Genomic DNA, 19,030 nt, shown 5'->3' on the forward strand with positions numbered 1-19,030 from the left:
CAGCGCTGCTCTGTGCCCATACTGTGCAATACTCTGCAATAATGTGCAATACTCTGCAATAATGGCCCATACTCTGGCCATACTCTTCAATACTATGCCATACTCTGCCAATACTGTGCCATACTCTGCCAATACTCTTTTTTTTTTTTACCAAATTTTCAGCGGTGATTAAATACCACCAAAAGAAAGCTCTATTTGTGTGAAAAAAAGGGACAAAAATGTCATATGGGTACAGTGTTGCATGACTAATTGTCATTCAAAATGTGAGAGCACCGAAAGCTGAAAATTGGTCTGGTTAGGAAGGGGGTTTAAGTACCCAGTTGTCAAGTGGTTAAAAAAAAAAAAAAAAAAAAAAAAAGATTTATCTATGGCCAGCTTTACAGTCTATCAAAATAAACAGTTTAACATCTTCATTCAGATGAGAAACTATGTTGCTCTGTTTAAAGCAATTAACCCCCTGCTCCACCAAGTGATGGGTGCTGGCTTCAAGCAGTTTGCTACTTGCTCCACAGTCAAAGCCTTCCAATAGAGAAAGGTCTCCATCACAAAAGCTACACTTTACTGAAGCCAGATTACTATGTACGTTTTTTTTTTTTTTTTTTTAAGTGTTTTATTTGCTTTTTTTAAAACTTAAAAAAAAAACTAAGCACATTTAAGCACACAAGGATGATAAAATATCAATTTTTTATTTTCACCAAATCAGAACTGTACCAAAATCACTGAACATTTTGGAAAAATGTATGTATATTTTTTTCTAATGTAGCTGACTTTTATACAAATAATAAAGAAAAAGCTAAATTTTGAACTTTTTTCATGTTTGAACAGCAGTTATGCAGCTACTACATATTTATTTCATATCTCAGAAGATTGAGACGTCTTTTGTGAGATAGATACAGTTTCTCACATTCTCCAGTTTGTGACAATGCCAAAACTGGTCTGCAATAATGAAAGTAATGACCTGTAGCCATTCTTATTGTAGATTGCTAGCTCACCAGAAGAAAAAAGGAAAAAAAAGGTAAGCCGAAACAAATAAAATAGATGTACACCATGTACATATATGTAATCTGCAATAATGCTACTTGTACAGACATTTGAAGGGACGAAAAAAATAAACTTTAAAAAATAGGTATGAAAATTGTAACGTATTTTTAAATTGTAAACTCACATGGTACGAACTGCAAAAATAAGTAGCGGGTGCTTTAAGCACCATTTTTATGTGTATGTAATTAGGGAATCCAGAAATGTCTTGCGATGATGTTTAGCATCATTCATTTCACACTTTATAAAAAGAATGCTGCTAAATAAAAACGTTGTTAGCTTCTAAACGATGTTCATGCAGTCCAAACACAACTCTGTTTTAAAGAACTGAAGAGAATTGCAAGGTCGTTGATACACCAAACGCATGTTAAATACTGACAGGACCCTAAACTATGTTAGGCAGGACGGTTCAAGTAAAACAGAGAACAGTAAGTGCACTCAGGAGACCAGATGATAATTGGTCTTCTACTCATTCTAAATTGCGCACATCCAAACATGGAATCAGACATGGTAATTGACTTTCCATCTCTACATATGGTAGAGATTCAAGAGCACAAAGATTAGAGCCAAGGTTACTCTTGAGATCAATGTACCACCTTCAGAACTTGGAACAAGACAGGATGGTGTCCCCACAAATGAAGGGAGACTTATTGATCTGCAACTCTTCATCCCAGTCTTCAGTATTGTAAGGTGGAGCATTCCATTGGCTTGGACTGACATCTTGTTTGTACATATTGTTATTTTCAGTAATATCCTGTTCAATGCACTTCTGCTCATCACATTGGAAAATGTGGCAACTTAGCTCTCCCTGAGGTACCATGTGGCGGGCATTAAATGGGCATGTGAAAACAGTGTTAAATTTTTCCTACATCAGGTAAACAACACGCTCTTATTTGGTGATTAGAATCATAAGAGCGTTGCAGAAGTCTGTATGGATTCTGTGGGTCACATACATGCCTTTATTGCTCCAAGCTTCTCTCCTTTTTTTTCCCCCTGATTTAGAGATATGGCTATTCATTTTGTTTTCTTCTTTGAGGCTTGTTAACCCACCACCTTGTCCTGTTTTTTTATTTTGCTCTGACATGTCATTAAATGCATTCACAACTCTGTTCCAAAGGCCATGTGTTCTGTATTAAATGGGCAGGTGGACATCATTCATGACTCCACCGTGTCTCAGAACAGTCCGTTCTATGTGCCCCTCTCGTCTCCGCTCTGCTCCTCGCCTCGCATGCAGGTTCTCCTCTAGCAATGGCCATGGAAGAGAAAAAGACTGATGTGACAATTTACTGGTATTTTTCAGTACAGAGGCTGTTCCACCTGCTCTTCTGTCCTCCAACTCATTTAATAGTTAGAAAATCATTACAAAAAGCATGCAATATGCTTGATCATTTGGCTTTCGAAACGTTAATGGGTTTATTTTGATTCTCTAAATGCCATAAAGCAAAAAATGAACCGTCATGTTGGATTTTTGTAGCATAAAAGATCGATTTTCTTAACATCAGTAGTGGAATTGATCAGAAACAGTTTGAAAAAACCTACAGCGCATATGCATGTTAAAACGTAACCCAGGAAGTACAAGCAACTAAAAAAAAGATCTTACTGCTGGCGAGTGGGAGGATTCACAAAGGTCAAAAAATCTTTACATCGTTTCTGCTAATCAGTGAAAAATATACCATTTATGTTGTTAATGATCTATAATATGTCAACAATTGGAAATATTTTGATAAAATGATGGCATGATCGCATGCACGTTCGACAGATATGGCCAGCTTTACTTTGTCAAGAGCTTAATTGTAGAGTGAGGATTGCAGGATACTTTTATTACAACCAGATGACAGACCTGTAACTTATAAACAGATTCATCCCAGGTAACCAAATTACAAGTTCTTAGGAAAATAAAGCCTGCTGCAAACAAACACTACAATTGCTTACAACCTGTGTCAATTTTGTAGATGAAAATATTTGTCAGCTGCATGTTTTCAGTGACTAAAACTAAATGAAAATAAAATTCAGTTTCAATTCAGCGGACTAAAATACGACTTAAACTAAAACAAATCAGACAACTAAAATATGACTAAAAGTAAAACTGCATTTTAGCCAAAAGACTGCGACTAAAACTAAATCAAAATTTGACATCAAATTAACAGTAGTCAAAAAGCAATATTCTTGTTCGTTTACGAAACTTGGTTTACTTGATACTTGTTTTCATTATTTTTTTAATTTTTTAAAATCTTTTTATTGAGTATAAGACATACAAACAGAAAGACAACAGTAAACCTGCTACAGCATTGGGACTAGACCCACGCAGGGGCCAGTGCCAGCCGGCAATTGGGCTGCTTCCATTAGTGACATACAGCTGTAGCACGTTCACAAGAAAAGAACAAACAACCTAGTGCTGTATTGGCTCCTGCTCAGTTAAGGATCAGATCTTTCAGTTGAGACCCAAGGCACAGTAATAGATATCAAATAAACCCATATCAGAGATTACAATACAAAAAAGTCACCCAAAGCATCAAAATCACATCCACCCGTTAAGTGGTATTATGTACCATGCTCAATCAGTCTGCGGTTGCCGTGGAGGCCTCAGCTAGCCATTTGGCTCACACTCTACCATATTTTTTGGTGCATCCTCTATTTTGGTAGGTTTCCTTATAGAGTGGTAGTACTTTATTGACATGTGTTTTCCATAGTAATATTGACGGCGGGGCACGTTTTTTCCAGCAGCGTAGAAAATCAGGAGTCCTATCAGAGTTCTCACCGCTATCCTGGGGGCTAATTCTTCTACTAAGCCTAGAAGGCATATCTGCGGGGTTGGGGCTATATCTATACCCACCACTTCTTGTATTACAGATATTACTTGTGACCAGTAGTTTTGAATTGCTGGGCAGGACCAGAAGATGTGTATAAAGTACTTATGTGAACAGTACTATAGAATATACACTATATTTTAGTTAACATCATCAACAACAGAAAATCACGCTGCAAGGGCATAATCATACATATCAAAATACATAAATAATGATATATAATATGTATATTTATGTATTTTGATATGTAGGATTATGGCCTTGCAGCGTGATTTTCTGTTGTTGATGATGTTAACTAATATATAGTGTATATTTTATAGTACTGTTCACATAAGTAATTTTTAAATAAGTTTTAATTACATATGACAAGAATTCTTTTTATTTAGATTTACATTAAAGATAGTGCTAATTCTCTGTTTATTTGTACTAAACACCATTTTAGGATGCTGTTGCTATATAACCCCCTCCGTCTTGTAGATACATCTTGCTGTGTACTCCGTGCTCCTGGTCTGTTATGATGCCATTGGTTCATAGATAGGAGGGGCGGGGGGTTTGAGCATATATTATCACTAGAGGAGATGAGGGCCGTTACCTGAAGGAGGTTATGCCTCCGAAACATGTTGTCCTAGCAATTGCATGAAGCTTACGAGAGGAGTCAGCTGCATCACTGTGCATCCCCTCCCCGGCCACGAGTGGCGCCAGGCAGCGCCGGCTGGTCCGTGCAAGTGCTTTGGGCGGTGTGTGTTACAAGGAAGCAGGTGGTCTGTGTTTACTGAAATACTTTACCACGCTGCTAGTTGCTGTGAGCTAACTTATCTCTACAGACCAGGAGAGGAGGCTATTATGGAGCTGTTTATGCCATTTAACGCTGGATGTTTGTGAGTACAACCCTTGTTTTTTATACACTTATCTTCATCTATTAAACGATAACATACTAGGGCTGGCGTGTGCGCTCTCTTGTCTTTATATATTTTCACAACTTAGTAACCCCTGCCGAGTGTGTCCACCCCAGCAGGTCCCTCGTAGAGGACTGTGATGGTGTGGGCCTGTCAAGATCAGGGGAGAGGGTGTTGTTGAAGTCTCCTAGGATTAACAATTTAGCTGGACAGTACGGGGCAATCCTCTCCAAAATAGTGTACAGCACTTCCGGTTTGAAAGGTGGTGTGATATAAACTCCTTCTATAATATACTTTTGTTGCCAGGCCATCAATACCACAATTATAAATCTGCCATGAGAGTCTGTATGGACCGCCTCAACTTTACATGGGTAGGATTTATTTACAGTGGGGACAGAAAGTATTCAGACCCCCTCACATTTTTCACACTTTGTTATATTGCAGCCATTTGCTAAAATCATTTAAGTTCATTTTTTTCCTCATTAATGTACACACAGCACCCCATATTGACAGAAAAACACAGAATTGTTGACATTTTTGCAGATTTATTAAAAAAGAAAAACTGAAATATCACATGGTCCTAAGTATTCAGACCCTTTGCTGTGACACTCATATTTAACTCAGGTGCTGTCCATTTCTTCTGATCATCCTTGAGATGGTTCTACACCTTCATTTGAGTCCAGCTGTGTTTGATTATACTGATTGGACTTGATTAGGAAAGCCACACACCTGTCTATATAAGACCTTACAGCTCACAGTGCATGTCAGAGCAAATGAGAATCATGAGGTCAAAGGAACTGCCTGAAGAGCTCAGATACAGAATTGTGGCAAGGCACAGATCTGGCCAAGGTTACAAAAAAATTCTGCTGCACTTATGGTTCTTAAGAGCACAGTGGCCTCCATAATCCTTAAATGGAAGATGTTTGGGACGACCAGAACCCTTCCTAGAGCTGGCCGTCCAGCCAAACTGAGCTATCGGGGGAGAAGAGCCTTGGTGAGAGAGGTCATGAAGAACCCAAAGATCACTGTGGCTGAGCACCGGAGATGCAGTCGGGAGATGGGAGAAAGTTGTAGAAAGTCAACAATCGCTGCAGCCCTCCACCAGTCGGGGCTTTATGGCAGAGTGGCCCAACGGAAGCCTCTCCTAAGTGCAAAACACATGAAAGCCTGCATGGAGTTTGCTAAAAAAACATCTGAAGGACTCCAAGATGGTGAGAAATAAGATTCTCTGGTCTGATGAGACCAGGATAGAACTTTTTGGCCTTAATTCTAAGCGGTATGTGTGGAGAAAACCAGTCACTGCTCATCACCTGTCCAATACAGTCCCAACAGTGAAGCATAGTGGTGGCAGCATCATGCTGTGGGTGTGTTTTTCAGCTGCAGGGACAGGACGACTGGTTGCAATCGAGGGAAAGATAAATGCGGCCAAGTACAGGGATATCCTGGACGAAAACCTTCTCCAGAGTGCTCAGGACCTCAGACTGGGCCGAAGGTTTACCTTCCAACAAGACAATGACCCTAAGCACACAGCTAAAATAATGAAGGAGTGGCTTCACAACAACTCCGTGACTGTTCTTGAATGGCCCAGCCAGAGCCCTGACTTAAACCCAATTGAGCATCACTGAAGAGACCTAAAAATGGCTGTCCACCAATGTTTACCATCCAACCTGACAGAACTGGAGAGGATCTGCAAGGAGGAATGGCAGAGGATCCCCAAATCCAGGTGTGAAAAACTTGTTGCATCTTTCCCCAACAGACTCATGGCTGTATTAGATCAAAAGGGTGCTTCTATTAAATACTGAGCAAAGGGTCTGAATACTTAGGACCATGTGATATTTCAGTTTTTCTTTTTTAATAAATCTGCAAAAATGTCAACAATTCTGTGTTTTTCTGTCAATATGGGGTGCTGTGTGTGCATTAACCACTTGACGACCGCCTCACGCCGATGTACGTCGGCAAGGTGGCACGGACAGGCAAAATCACGTACATGTACGTGATTTGCCTTCCGCGGGTGGGGGGTCCGATCGGTCCCCCCCCCGGTGCCCGAGGCGGTCGCCATTTGTTCCCGGGCGATGAGAGGTGAGGGGGCGGCCATCCATTGTTGGCCACCCCCTCCCGATCGCTCCCGGCGAATGAAAATGCTTCCTTTCCCTCTGTAATGTAAACAGAGGGAAAGGAAGTGATGTCATCTCTCCTCGAGTCGGTCTTTTTGATCCGACGCAGAGGAGAGAAGACATCCAAGTAAGTGCACCAACACTACACTTACAGTAGAACACGCAGGCACACATTTCACCCCCCTGTCACCCCCCGATCACCCCCCTGTACCCCCTGTCACTCTGTCACCAATAGCAGTTTTTTTTTTTTTTGCATTGGTGTCAGTTTGTGTCAGTTAGAAGTGTTAGGGCAGTTAGGTTAGCCCCCTTTAGGTCTAGGGTACCCCCCCTTAGGTCCAGGGTACCCCCCTAACCCCCCCTAATAAAAGTTAACCCCTTGATTACCCCCCGTCACCAGTGTCGCTAAGCGATCGTTTTTCTGATCGCTGTATTAGTGACACAGGTGACGCTAGTTAGGGAGGTAAGTATATAGGTTCGCTGTCAGTGTTTTATAGCGACAGGGACCCCCATATACTACCTGCTAAAGGTTTTAACCCCCTGATTGCCCCCTAGTTAACCCTTTCACCAGCGATCACCGTATAACTGTTACGGGTGACGCTGGTTAGCTAGTTTGTTTTTTGTAGTTTATTACAGTTTATTACAGTTTATTATAGTTTTAGGGCACCCGCCGTTTATTACCCTATAAAGGTTTAACCCCCTAATTGCCCGGCGGTGATAGAAGTTAAGTTTTTAGGATCAGATAAGGTCTGCGTCACCCCAGGCAGCGTCAGGTTAGCGCCAGTACCGCTAAAACCCACGCACGCAGCATACACCTCCCTTAGTGCTATAGTATCTGAACGGATCGATATCTGATCCGATCAGATCTATACTCCCCAGCAGTTTAGGGTTCCCTGAAACGCAGTGTTAGCGGGATCAGCCCAGATACCTGCTAGCACCTGCGTTTTGCTCCTCGGCCCAGCCCTGCCCAGCCCACCCAAGTGCAGTATCGATCGATAACTGACACTTACAAAACACTAAGCACACATAACTGCAGCGTTCGCAGAGTCAGGCCTGATCCCTGCGATCGCTAACAGTTTTTTGGTAGCGTTTTTATACAGTCGCCAACAGTCAGGAGCTTTTTTGCCTGTGAGTCTCACTAGTGTACCCCTAAATTTAGAGGCCAAAATGGCAAATCGAAGGTACACTAGTGAAGAGGCCTACACGTTTCTGAGTATGACAGATAGTGAAGAGGAAGTCACTCATCTGTCAAGTTCAGGCTCAGAATACGAACCTGTAGAGGACAGCGGCTCCATGACAGATAGCTCTGACGACAGAGTTGTGGTCCCTGCTAGAGTCAGGCGTACCAGACCCCATTCTTCTTCTTCTGTCCTTGAAGTGCAAGAACCGCAGGGCTCTCGTATGGAGCAGAGAAGTACTAGCGCCGCTATTCCTTCTGGTGAACTGGCAAGCACCAGCGGCCTAGTACACCCTGGTCGTACATCCAGCACTGCAGTATCACGTGGTGACGTGGCGAGTCCCATAAGTGCAGTTCAAGCTGGCGAGGTGGCAAGCACTAGTAGTGTCCCGCTGCCACCAAGAAGACAAAGACAGGCCCGTCGTGCCCATAGTGCCCTTCCTGCTGCATTGGCCAATCCGAATTGGGAACCTTCCACTTCTGCAGCACCCGTACTTCCCCCTTTCACTGGCCAACCCGGAATTCAGGTGGAAACAGTTGACTTTACGCCACTGGATTTTTATTCACTGTTTTTCACCGAAGATCTCTATAGATCTATTGTGGACCAAAGCAATTTATACGCTGGTCAACACATCGCCGCTAATCCCCAGTCCTCCCTTGCCAGAGATTGGAGACCAATTACGGTCTCCGAATTTAAGACCTTTCTGGGCCTTTCCCTCCTCATGGGGTTGAATAAAAAGAGTAAGTTGCGGTCATATTGGTCCACTGACCCAATTTACCATTCACCCTTGTTCTCTGCTTCCATGGCCAGGGCACGATACGAGCAGATTTTGCGGTTCATGCACTTCAACGACAATGAACTCTGTCGTCCTCGTGGAGACCCTGCATACGATCGGCTCTACAAAATTCGGCCCCTCGTAAACCACTTCAACCAACGTTTTGCAGACTTGTTTACCCCCCATCAAGTTGTCTGCGTTGATGAGTCCCTGATTAAGTTTTCTGGCCGCTTGTCATTCAAACAGTACCTTCCCAGCAAGCGTGCCAGATACGGGGTCAAGATGTATAAGCTCTGTGACAGGGCCACAGGCTATACATGTAGATTTATGGTTTACGAGGGCAAAGATAGTCACGTAGAGCCGATCAACTGCCCTGACTACATAGGAAGCGCTGGCAAGATAGTGTGGGACTTGGTGTCACCCTTATTCGGAAAGGGGTACCACTTGTACGTGGACAATTATTATACGAGCGTGCCACTTTTTAGTCACTTGTTTGATCAGCAGATTGGAGCATGTGGCACCGTGCGACCTAATCGCCGGGGCTTTCCCCAGCGGCTTGTAGATTCCCGTCTTAGGCTGGGGGAGAGAGCCTGCTTGAAGTATAATAATTTGCTCGCTATGAAGTGGAGGGATAAGAAGAATGTTTTCGTTCTCACCTCCCTTCATGCAGACACGACGACCCAAATTTCTACGGCGACTGGTGTTGTGGAGAAACCCCTCTGTGTCCACGAATACAACCTTAATATGGGAGGGGTGGACCTCAACGACCAGTTGTTGGCGCCGTACTTAGTTGCCCGTAAGGCCAGACGCTGGTACAAAAAAGTGTCTGTATACTTATTTCAATTGGCTTTGCTGAATGCTCATGTGCTATACAGAGCTTCAGGACAGACTGGATCCTTCCTTAAATTCCAGGAAGAGATCGTCAGAGCCCTTCTGTTTCCAGACGGTGCTCTACCTCACCTTCCCCAACCAAATGCAGTAAGCCGGCTGCATGAGCGGCATTTTCTTTATGCCATCCCGAGTACCCCTACCCAACGAGCCCCCCAAAAAAGATGTCGTGTCTGTAGCAAGCGCGGATTTAGGCGTGACACCCGGTCTTATTGTCCCTCCTGTCCTGGCAATCCTGGTCTTTGCATGGGTGAATGCTTTGAACGCTACCATACATTAGTTGAGTATTAGCGTAGGGTTCAGCACTGCACAGACTAGGCACACTAACACAGGGTCTCCCAAGATGCCATTGCATTTTGAGAGACCCAAACCTGGAACAAGTTACAAAAGTTAAAAGTTACTAAAAAAAAGTGTAAAAAAAAAATTAAAAAAAAATTAAAAAAAATAAAAACAAAAAAAAATATAAAATAAAAAAACCAAAAATAGTTGTTGTTTTATTGTTCTCTCTCTCTCTATTCTCTCTCTATTGTTCTTCTCTTTTTTACTCTATTCTATTCTGCAATGTTTTATTGTTATTATGTTTTACCATGTTTCCTTTTCAGATTTTTCATACTTTACCGTTTACTTTGTTTTGTTGGTAACCATTTTATTGTTTTCAGGTACACCATTCAGTTGCAGCGCGGATTTATTTATCTTGACAGCAACAGCGTTTGCTCCCACGATATCTAAAGCCGTGACTCCAGCGCTGTCGGAGGTGATTTCACCACCACAGTTACATACTTCAGCATATATGCCGAAGCGTGGGGGCAGCAGTGGGTGGAGGAGCAATTTGCTCCTGCCTTTTGCGGGAGGATGCCCCCATGCTTCGGCATATATATATATTTTAGGCACAGGTTGCGTTAAATGTTTTATTTTTTACTATGGTTTTTTTTTGTATTTGCTTTGCAGGTATGGTAAGTCTTACTGTTATACTGTAATGTTACTTTGTTTTATTGTTAACCATCATTTGCTTAGCAGGTACGCCATTCAGTTGCAGCGCGGATTTATTTATCTTGACAGCAACAGCGTTTGCTCCCACGATATATAAAGCCGTGACTCCAGCGCTGTCGGAGGTGATTTCACCACCACAGTTACATACTTCAGCATATATGCCGAAGCGTGGGGGCAGCAGTGGGTGGAGGAGCAATTTGCTCCTGCCTTTTGCGGGAGGATGCCCCCATGCTTCGGCATATATATATTTTAGGCACAGGTTGCGTTAAATGTTTTATTTTTTACTATGTTTTTTTTTTGTATTTGCTTTGCAGGTATGGTAAGTCTTACTGTTATACTGTAATGTTACTTTGTTTTATTGTTAACCATCATTTGCTTAGCAGGTACGCCATTCAGTTGCAGCGCGGATTTATTTATCTTGACAGCAACAGCGTTTGCTCCCACGATATATAAAGCCGTGACTCCAGCGCTGTCGGAGGTGATTTCACCACCACAGTTACATACTTCAGCATATATGCCGAAGCGTGGGGGCAGCAGTGGGTGGAGGAGCAATTTGCTCCTGCCTTTTGCGGGAGGATGCCCCCATGCTTCGGCATATATAAATGGTGCATGTATGCCCATCATTAGAAGTGGGTGGATGAAGGGAGGTATTCTAATGGTGGGCATACCCACCGATCAATATCTTTTTTTCGTTCAGCCCACAGGCTGCATGAAAAAAAAGTTTACAATATATGCCTAACAAGGACCAGCAACGTACTGGTATGTTGCTGGACTTTGAGTGGTTATACCAGAATGATGCCTGCAGGTTTAGGTATCATCTTGGTATCATTCTTTTCAGCCAGCGGTCGGCTTTCATGTAAAAGCAATCCTAGTGGCTAATTAGCCTCTAGACTGCTTTTGCAAGCAGTGGGAGGGAATGCCCCCCCCTCCCCCACCGTCTTCCATGTTTTTCTCTGGCTTTCCTGTCCCAACAGGGAACCTGAAAATGCAGCCGGTCATTCAGCCAGCTGACCATAGAGCTGATCAGAGACCAGAATGGCTCCAAACATCTCTATGGCCTAAGAAACCGGAAGCTACGAGCATTTTATGACTTAGATTTCGCCGAATGTAAACAGCGCCATTGGGAAATTGGGAAAGCATTTTATCACACCGATCTTGGTGTGATCAGATGCTTTGAGGGCAGAGGAGAGATCTAGGGTCTAATAGAGCCCAATTTTTTAAAAAAAGAGTACCTGTCACTACCTATTGCTATCATAGGGGATATTTACATTCCCTGAGATAACAATAAAATTAATTTTAAAAAAATAAAAATGAAAGGAACAGTTTAAAAATAAGATAAAAAAGCAAAAAAATAATAAAGAAAAAAAAAAAAAAAAAAAAAAGCACCCCTGTCCCCCCCTGCTCTCGCGCAAAGGCGAACGCAAGCGTCGGTCTGGCGTCAAATGTAAACAGCAATTGCACCATGCATGTGAGGTATCACCGCGAAGGACAGAACAAGGGCAGTAATTTTAGCAGTAGACCTCCTCTGTAAATCTAAAGTGGTAACCTGTAAAGGCTTTTAAAGGCTTTTAAAAATGTATTTATTTTGTCGCCGCTGCGCGTTTGTGCGCAATTTTAAAGCATGTCATGTTTGGTATCCATGTACTCGGCCTAAGATCATCTTTTTTATTTCATCAAACATTTGGGCAATATAGTGTGTTTTAGTGCATTAAAATTTAAAAAAGTGTGTTTTTTCCCCAAAAAATGCGTTTGAAAAATCGCTGCGCAAATACTGTGTGAAAGAAAAATATGAAACACCCACCATTTTAATCTGTAGGGCATTTGCTTTAAAAAAAAATATATAATGTTTGGGGGTTCAAAGTAATTTTCTTGCAAAAAAAAATTATTGTTTCATGTAATCAAAAAGTGTCAGAAAGGGCTTTGTCTTCAAGTGGTTAGAAGAGTGGGTGATGTGTGACATAAGCTTCTAAATGTTGTGCATAAATTGCCAGGACAGTTCAAACCCCCCCCAAATGACCCCATTTTGGAAAGTAGACACCCCAAGCTATTTGCTGAGAGGCATGTCGAGTCCATGGAATATTTTATATTGTGACACAAGCTGCGGGAAAGAGACAAATATTTTTTTTTTTTTTTTTTGCACAAAGATGTCACTAAATGATATATTGCTCAAACATGCCATGGGAATATGTGAAATTACACCCCAAAATACATTCTGTTGCTTCTCCTGAGTATGGGGATACCACATGTGTGGGACTTTTTGGGAGCCTAGCCGCGCACGGGACCCCGAAAAACAAGCCCCGCCTTCAGGCTTTCTAAGGGCGTAAATTTTTGATTTCACTCTTCACTGCCTAGCACAGTTTCGGAGGCCATGGAATGCCCAGATAGCACAACCCCCCCCCAAATGACCCCATTTTGGAAAATAGACACCCCAAGCTATTTGCTGAGAGGTATAGTGAGTATTTTGCAGACCTCACTTTTTGTCACAAACTTTCGAAAATTGAAAAAAGAAAAAAAAAATACATTTTTTTTGTCTTTCTTCATTTTCAAAAACAAATGAGAGCTGCAAAATACTCACCATGCCTCTCAGCAAATAGCTTGGGGTGTCTACTTTCCAAAATGGGGTCATTTGGGGGGGTTTTGTGCCATCTTGGCATTTTATGGCCTTCAAAACTGTTATAGGAAGTGAGGAGTGAAATCAAAAATGTATGCCCTTAGAAATCCTGAAGGCGGTGCTTGGTTTTCGGGGCCCCGTACGCGGCTAGGCTCCCAAAAAGTCCCACACATGTGGTATCCCCATACTCAGGAGAAGCAGCAGAATGTATTTTGGGGTGTAATTCCACATATGCCCATGGCATGTTTGAGCAATATATCATTTAGTGACAACTTTGTGCAAAAAAAAAAAAAAAAAAAAAAAAAGTGTTACTTTCCCGCAACTTGTGTCAAAATATAAAATATTCCATGGACTCAACATGCCTCTCAGCAAATAGTTTGGGGTGTCTACTTTCCAAAATGGGGTCATTTGGGGGGGTTTTGTGCCATCTTGGCATTTTATGGCCTTCAAAACTGTGATAGGTAGTGAGGAGTCAAATCACAACATTACGCCCTTAGAAATCCTGAAGGCGGTGCTTGGTTTTCGGGGCCCCGTATGCGGCTAGGCTCCCAAAAAGTCCCACACATGTGGTATCCCCATACTCAGGAGAAGCAGCTAAATGTATTTTGGGGTGCAATTCCACATATGCCCATGGCCTGTGTGAGAAATATATCATTTAGTGACAACTTTGTGCAAAAAAAAAAAAATTGTCACTTTCCCGCAACTTGTGTCAAAAAATAAAATATTCCATGGACTCAACATGCCTCTCAGCAATTACCTTGGGGTGTCTACTTTCCAAAATGGGGTCATTTGGGGGGGTTTTGTGCCATCTTGGCATTTTATGGCCTTCAAAACTGTGATAGGAAGTGAGGAGTGAAATCAAAAATTTATGCCCTTAGAAATCCTGAAGGCGGTGCTTGGTTTTCGGGGCCCCGTAGGCGGATAGGCTCCCAAAAAGTCCTAAACATGTGGTATCCCCATACTCAGGAGAAGCAGCAGAATGTATTTTGGGGTGTAATTCCACATATGCCCATGGCATGTTTGAGCAATATATCATTTAGTGACAACTTTGTGCAAAAAAAAAAAAAAAAAAAAAAAAAGTGTTACTTTCCCGCAACTTGTGTCAAAATATAAAATATTCCATGGACTCAACATGCCTCTCAGCAAATAGTTTGGGGTGTCTACTTTCCAAAATGGGGTCATTTGGGGGGGTTTTGTGCCATCTTGGCATTTTATGGCCTTCAAAACTGTGATAGGTAGTGAGGAGTCAAATCACAACATTACGCCCTTAGAAATCCTGAAGGCGGTGCTTGGTTTTCGGGGCCCCGTATGCGGCTAGGCTCCCAAAAAGTCCCACACATGTGGTATCCCCATACTCAGGAGAAGCAGCTAAATGTATTTTGGGGTGCAATTCCACATATGCCCATGTCCTGTGTGAGAAATATATCATTTAGTGACAACTTTGTGCAAAAAAAAAAAAAATTGTCACTTTCCCGCAACTTGTGTCAAAAAAGAAAGTATTCCATGGACTCAACATGCCTCTCAGCAAATAGCTTGGGGTGTCTACTTTCCAAAATGGGGTCATTTGGGGGGGTTTTGTGCCATCTGGGCATTTTATGGCCTTCAAAACTGTGATAGGTAGTGAGGAATGAAATCAAAAATTTATGCCCTTAGAAATCCTGAAGGCGGTGATTGGTTTTCGGGGCCCCGTACGCGGCTAGGCTCCCAAAAAGTCCCACACATGTGGTATCCCCATACTCAGGAGAAGCAGCTGAATGTATTTTGGGGTGCAATTCCACATAGGCCCATGGCCTGTGTGAGCAATATATCATTTAGTGACAACTTTTTGTAAATATTTTTTTTTTTTTTTTTTTTTGTCATTATTCAATCACTTGGGACAAAAAAAATAAATATTCAATGGGTTCAACATGCCTCTCAGCAATTTCCTTGGGGTGTCTACTTTCCAAAATGGGGTCATTTGGGGGGGTTTTGTACTGCCCTGCCATTTTAGCACCTCATGAAATGACATAGGCAGTCATAAACTAAAAGCTGTGTAAATTCCAGAAAATGTACCCTAGTTTGTAGACGCTATAACTTTTGCGCAAACCAATGAATATACGCTTATTAACTTTTTTTTTACCAAAGACATGTGGCCGAATAAATTTTGGCCTAAATGTATGACTAAAATTGAGTTTATTGGATTTTTTTTATAACAAAAAGTAGAAAATATCATTTTTTTTCAAAATTTTCGGTCTTTTTCCGTTTATAGCGCAAAAAATAAAAACGGCAGAGGTGATCAAATGCCATCAAAAGAAAGCTCTATTTGTGGGAAGAAAAGGACGCAAATTTCGTTTGGGTACAGCATTGCATGACCGCGCAATTAAAAGTTAAAGTGATGCAGTGCCAAATTGGAAAAAGACCTCTGGTCCTTAGGCAGCATAATGGTCCGGGGCTCAAGTGGTTAATGAGGGAAAAAAAATGAACTTTTTAATTTTAGCAAATGGCTGCAATATAACAAAGAGTGAAAAATGTAAGGGGGTCTGAATACTTTCCATCCCCACTGTATCAGTATTGAGACCCCCCTGGCATGAGGAATACGTGGCATGAAAAGTTTTCTGAACCCAGGGCTTTTTCAAGGCCATCAGTCTGCCACCCAACAAGTGGGTCTCCTGTAAGATCAGTACCTGCGGGTTGTGCGTCTTGACATACCGGAACATCAGTGCCCTTTTAAATTTGGAGTTGAGGCCTCTGACATTCCAGGATATCACCGACATTGTTCCCTGATCACATGACGCCATGATCCCCGGGGAGAATTGCTAACGTCAGGGTGAATGAGTCCCAACTGAGTCCCACTTGATGAGTGTTTTTAGAGCAAGAGCCAACTGCACATAACACATAAAAAACAATACAACTTCCCAAGCACTGTGTGCTTTTCCTACCGGTACCCGGACCCCCCCAAAAACACTGGGGATGGGCCGAAAGACGGTCTATACTTAAAACTGAACACAACATTGTAAAGTGTTAACCCGAGAGCTAGGCCACACTACAGTCCTCCACAGCACCGAACAGAAGCTGCAGGCTCAACCTTAAACTTTTCTCGGCAATAGTTCAAAGCCGTGCGTAAGAACTTGTGGAAGCTCTCCGGGGGGCAAGCAGGTGCAAGTTGGTCCCTCCGTGCTATACCGAGATCCTCGGAGGCGAGATTGGGGGGATGTGTAACCTGTCACGGCAAGAGGGGCCTGGTGATAATTCCTTTAGTTAGATGGAGAGCACCAGGTCTCTGGCTTCTTGTGAACCTACCTAATCGTGGGGGTTCAATGTGGATCACTTGTCGAGGTACTTTTGAGGTGGCTCCGGTACTTACAGGAAGATTTAGTAGGATATAACAGGGAAAAATGTGGGAAATCCGTGCATCTGATATCTTTATGGTATTAGGTCATCAATGCAAGGTGGTCAGCCAGTCAACAGCATCCGCTTGGTTATCAAAGAACCCGGATTGCTCCAGCATGTTGGACTCGCAGGCGGCTGGGGTAAAGCATGCTATATTTTATGTTTTTATCCCTGAGTCGTTTACGAACATCATTGAAGGTTTTCCTCTTCCGCTGCAAATCGGCCGAAAAGTTGGGGGAAAGATGAACGGAGGTGTTACTATAATTGAGAGTGGGATGTTTGCGGGCTTCAGAGAGAATCTTGTCACTGTCCCAATAATTGAGGACGCAGACCAGAAAAGGCCTGGAGAGGTTCCCCGGGATGGCGTGGCTGGTGGGTACCAGCCGCGCCCTTTCAACCACGCAGGTAGGAGGGACATCTGTGAGGCTCAGGAGGTTTTTAAAGAACTCCTCCGCAAATTCAGCCGGGTGGTCCCCTTCCTCTTTCCCAGGTAGCCCCAGGACTCTGACATTGTTGTGCCTGAGTCGGTTTTTGGCATCATCTAATTTTGCGACAAGGGACTGTACCATGTGCTGCAACTCAGCAATGCGGGAGGCATGTGTGGCGGTAAGATCTTTGGTGGCGGATACTCTGGTCTCAGTTTCAGTCATTCTCCCTCTTATTTTGTCAAGGTCATTCCTGATAAAATGGTCAATGCGCACAAGCAGTGAGGTCCTACTCTGCTCGATCGCATCGAGGATCGTGGCTGTACTATCTTGCGATAGCGGGGCTAACCCTTCCGTCACCGGAACCCCCCTGGGACCCATATCCAATTCAGCCAATAAGGCCCGGAGTCGTCCAATCAGTATGGGGTCCGACTGCGGTGAAGAGAGTTGTGGCTGCCGGGGCGATGAGCCGATCCCAGCGGCCCTGGAGTAGTTCTTCCCCTTTCTGGAAGGGGGGACATCTGATGAGTCACTAAAGGGGGACCCCGACAGAGGAGCAACTCGTGCCCAGATCAATGTCCAGGAGGCAGCTGTGGTTGGCCCAAGGGAGCAGTGGGTATTGAGCCAGGGAGAGCACAGTCCGGGCAGGCAGCGATCACCCGCATCCCCCTCTTCACAGCAACCCCCTGAGCAGAGGAAGTCCAGTAAGGGTGGAAAGCTAGGAGTGTGATCAGGAAAGGCCCAAAGCAGGGGGGACCCAGGAAGAAGGATGGCAAAGACACCAGGCCCTCAGTACACCAGGCCACTGCAGGGAGAGGGATGGATGGTGAGGCAGGTGGGGGCAGCAAGATCCGTGCTCTTGATTTGAGGCCGGGACAGCTGCAGCGCACTCCCACGGGGTAGCCGCTCAGGAAACAGCGGTGTCAGGCAGGCTTCACTAGGCCGCGAGCGCTTCCAGCGGCCCAGCAGGTAATCAGACCACGCCAGCCAGGTGGAGGGCGGGCAGGAGGGAGGATGGAACACAGTCTCAAAGGACAGATGACAGTCTCCCAAGCTGGGATCAGGTGGATCAGGTCACTCCGGCCGGGCACAGGTCAGTAAGATGGCGGCTGCAGGCCTGAGCAATGCACGGCCTCCCGGACGACCACGGTAGAATCTCCGTTCAAGATCCGCTCAGGGCTCAGCAGGGGACAGAAAGGAACAGATTGGCAAGTTGGCTGGTCTTTTTTGGGCAGTTAGATGCGTGGATGGCGAAGGATTGAGTTCCACCCAGGCAGTCTCCACCGGTCAGCACACCAGGCCACTGCAGGGAGATGGATGATGGGGCAGCAAGATCCGCACTCTTTGAGGCCAGGCCAGCCGCAGCGCATTCCTGCGGGGTAGCCACTCAGGAAACAGCGGTGTCAGGCAGGCTTAACTAGGCCGTGGCCGCCGCAAGCGCTCCCAGCGGCCCAGCAGGCAATCAGACCACGCCAGGCAGGTGGAGGGCAGGCAGGAGGGAGGATGTTACACAGTCTCAAGGACGGATGGCAGTCTCTTACCCCAGGCTGGGATCAGCTCGCTCCGGCCGGGTAGAGGTCAGCAAGATGGCGGCTGCAGGCCTGAGCAATGCATGGCCTCCCGGACAACCAAGGCAGAATCTCCACTCAAGATCCGCTCAGGACTCAGCAGGGGACAGAGAGGAACAGATTGGCAGGTCTGTTTTGGGCAGTTAGATGCGAGGATGGAAGGATTGAGTTCAGGATACCTGGAGCTCCTCTCAGACACCCTTGTTTTCATTATTAAAGAGGAAGTAAACTTTCATTTATTGTTTGTACCTATAGGTAAGCCTATAATAAAGCTTACCTATAGGGGTCCTGTATATATTGCCTAAACATGTGCGGTTTAGGAGATATTTACTGTATATGCAGCCAAATATGTCATCGGCGCATGCATTCTGAAG

The 19,030-nt window shown here is 44.1% G+C and overlaps 1 protein-coding gene and 1 pseudogene across 4 annotated transcripts in view; both read right to left on the reverse strand.

Moving 5' to 3' along the window:
• FIRRM (FIGNL1 interacting regulator of recombination and mitosis) overlaps window positions 1-19,030 on the reverse strand; it is a 399,519-nt gene that overhangs the window by 58,427 nt on the left and 322,062 nt on the right. The gene's annotated exons all lie outside the window — the stretch shown is intronic.
• LOC141102413 (uncharacterized) lies at window positions 1,252-17,313 on the reverse strand (annotated as a pseudogene).

This window comes from Aquarana catesbeiana, linkage group LG07 (genome assembly GCF_042186555.1).
Source record: "Aquarana catesbeiana isolate 2022-GZ linkage group LG07, ASM4218655v1, whole genome shotgun sequence".
NCBI classification, from domain to species: domain Eukaryota; kingdom Metazoa; phylum Chordata; class Amphibia; order Anura; family Ranidae; genus Aquarana; species Aquarana catesbeiana.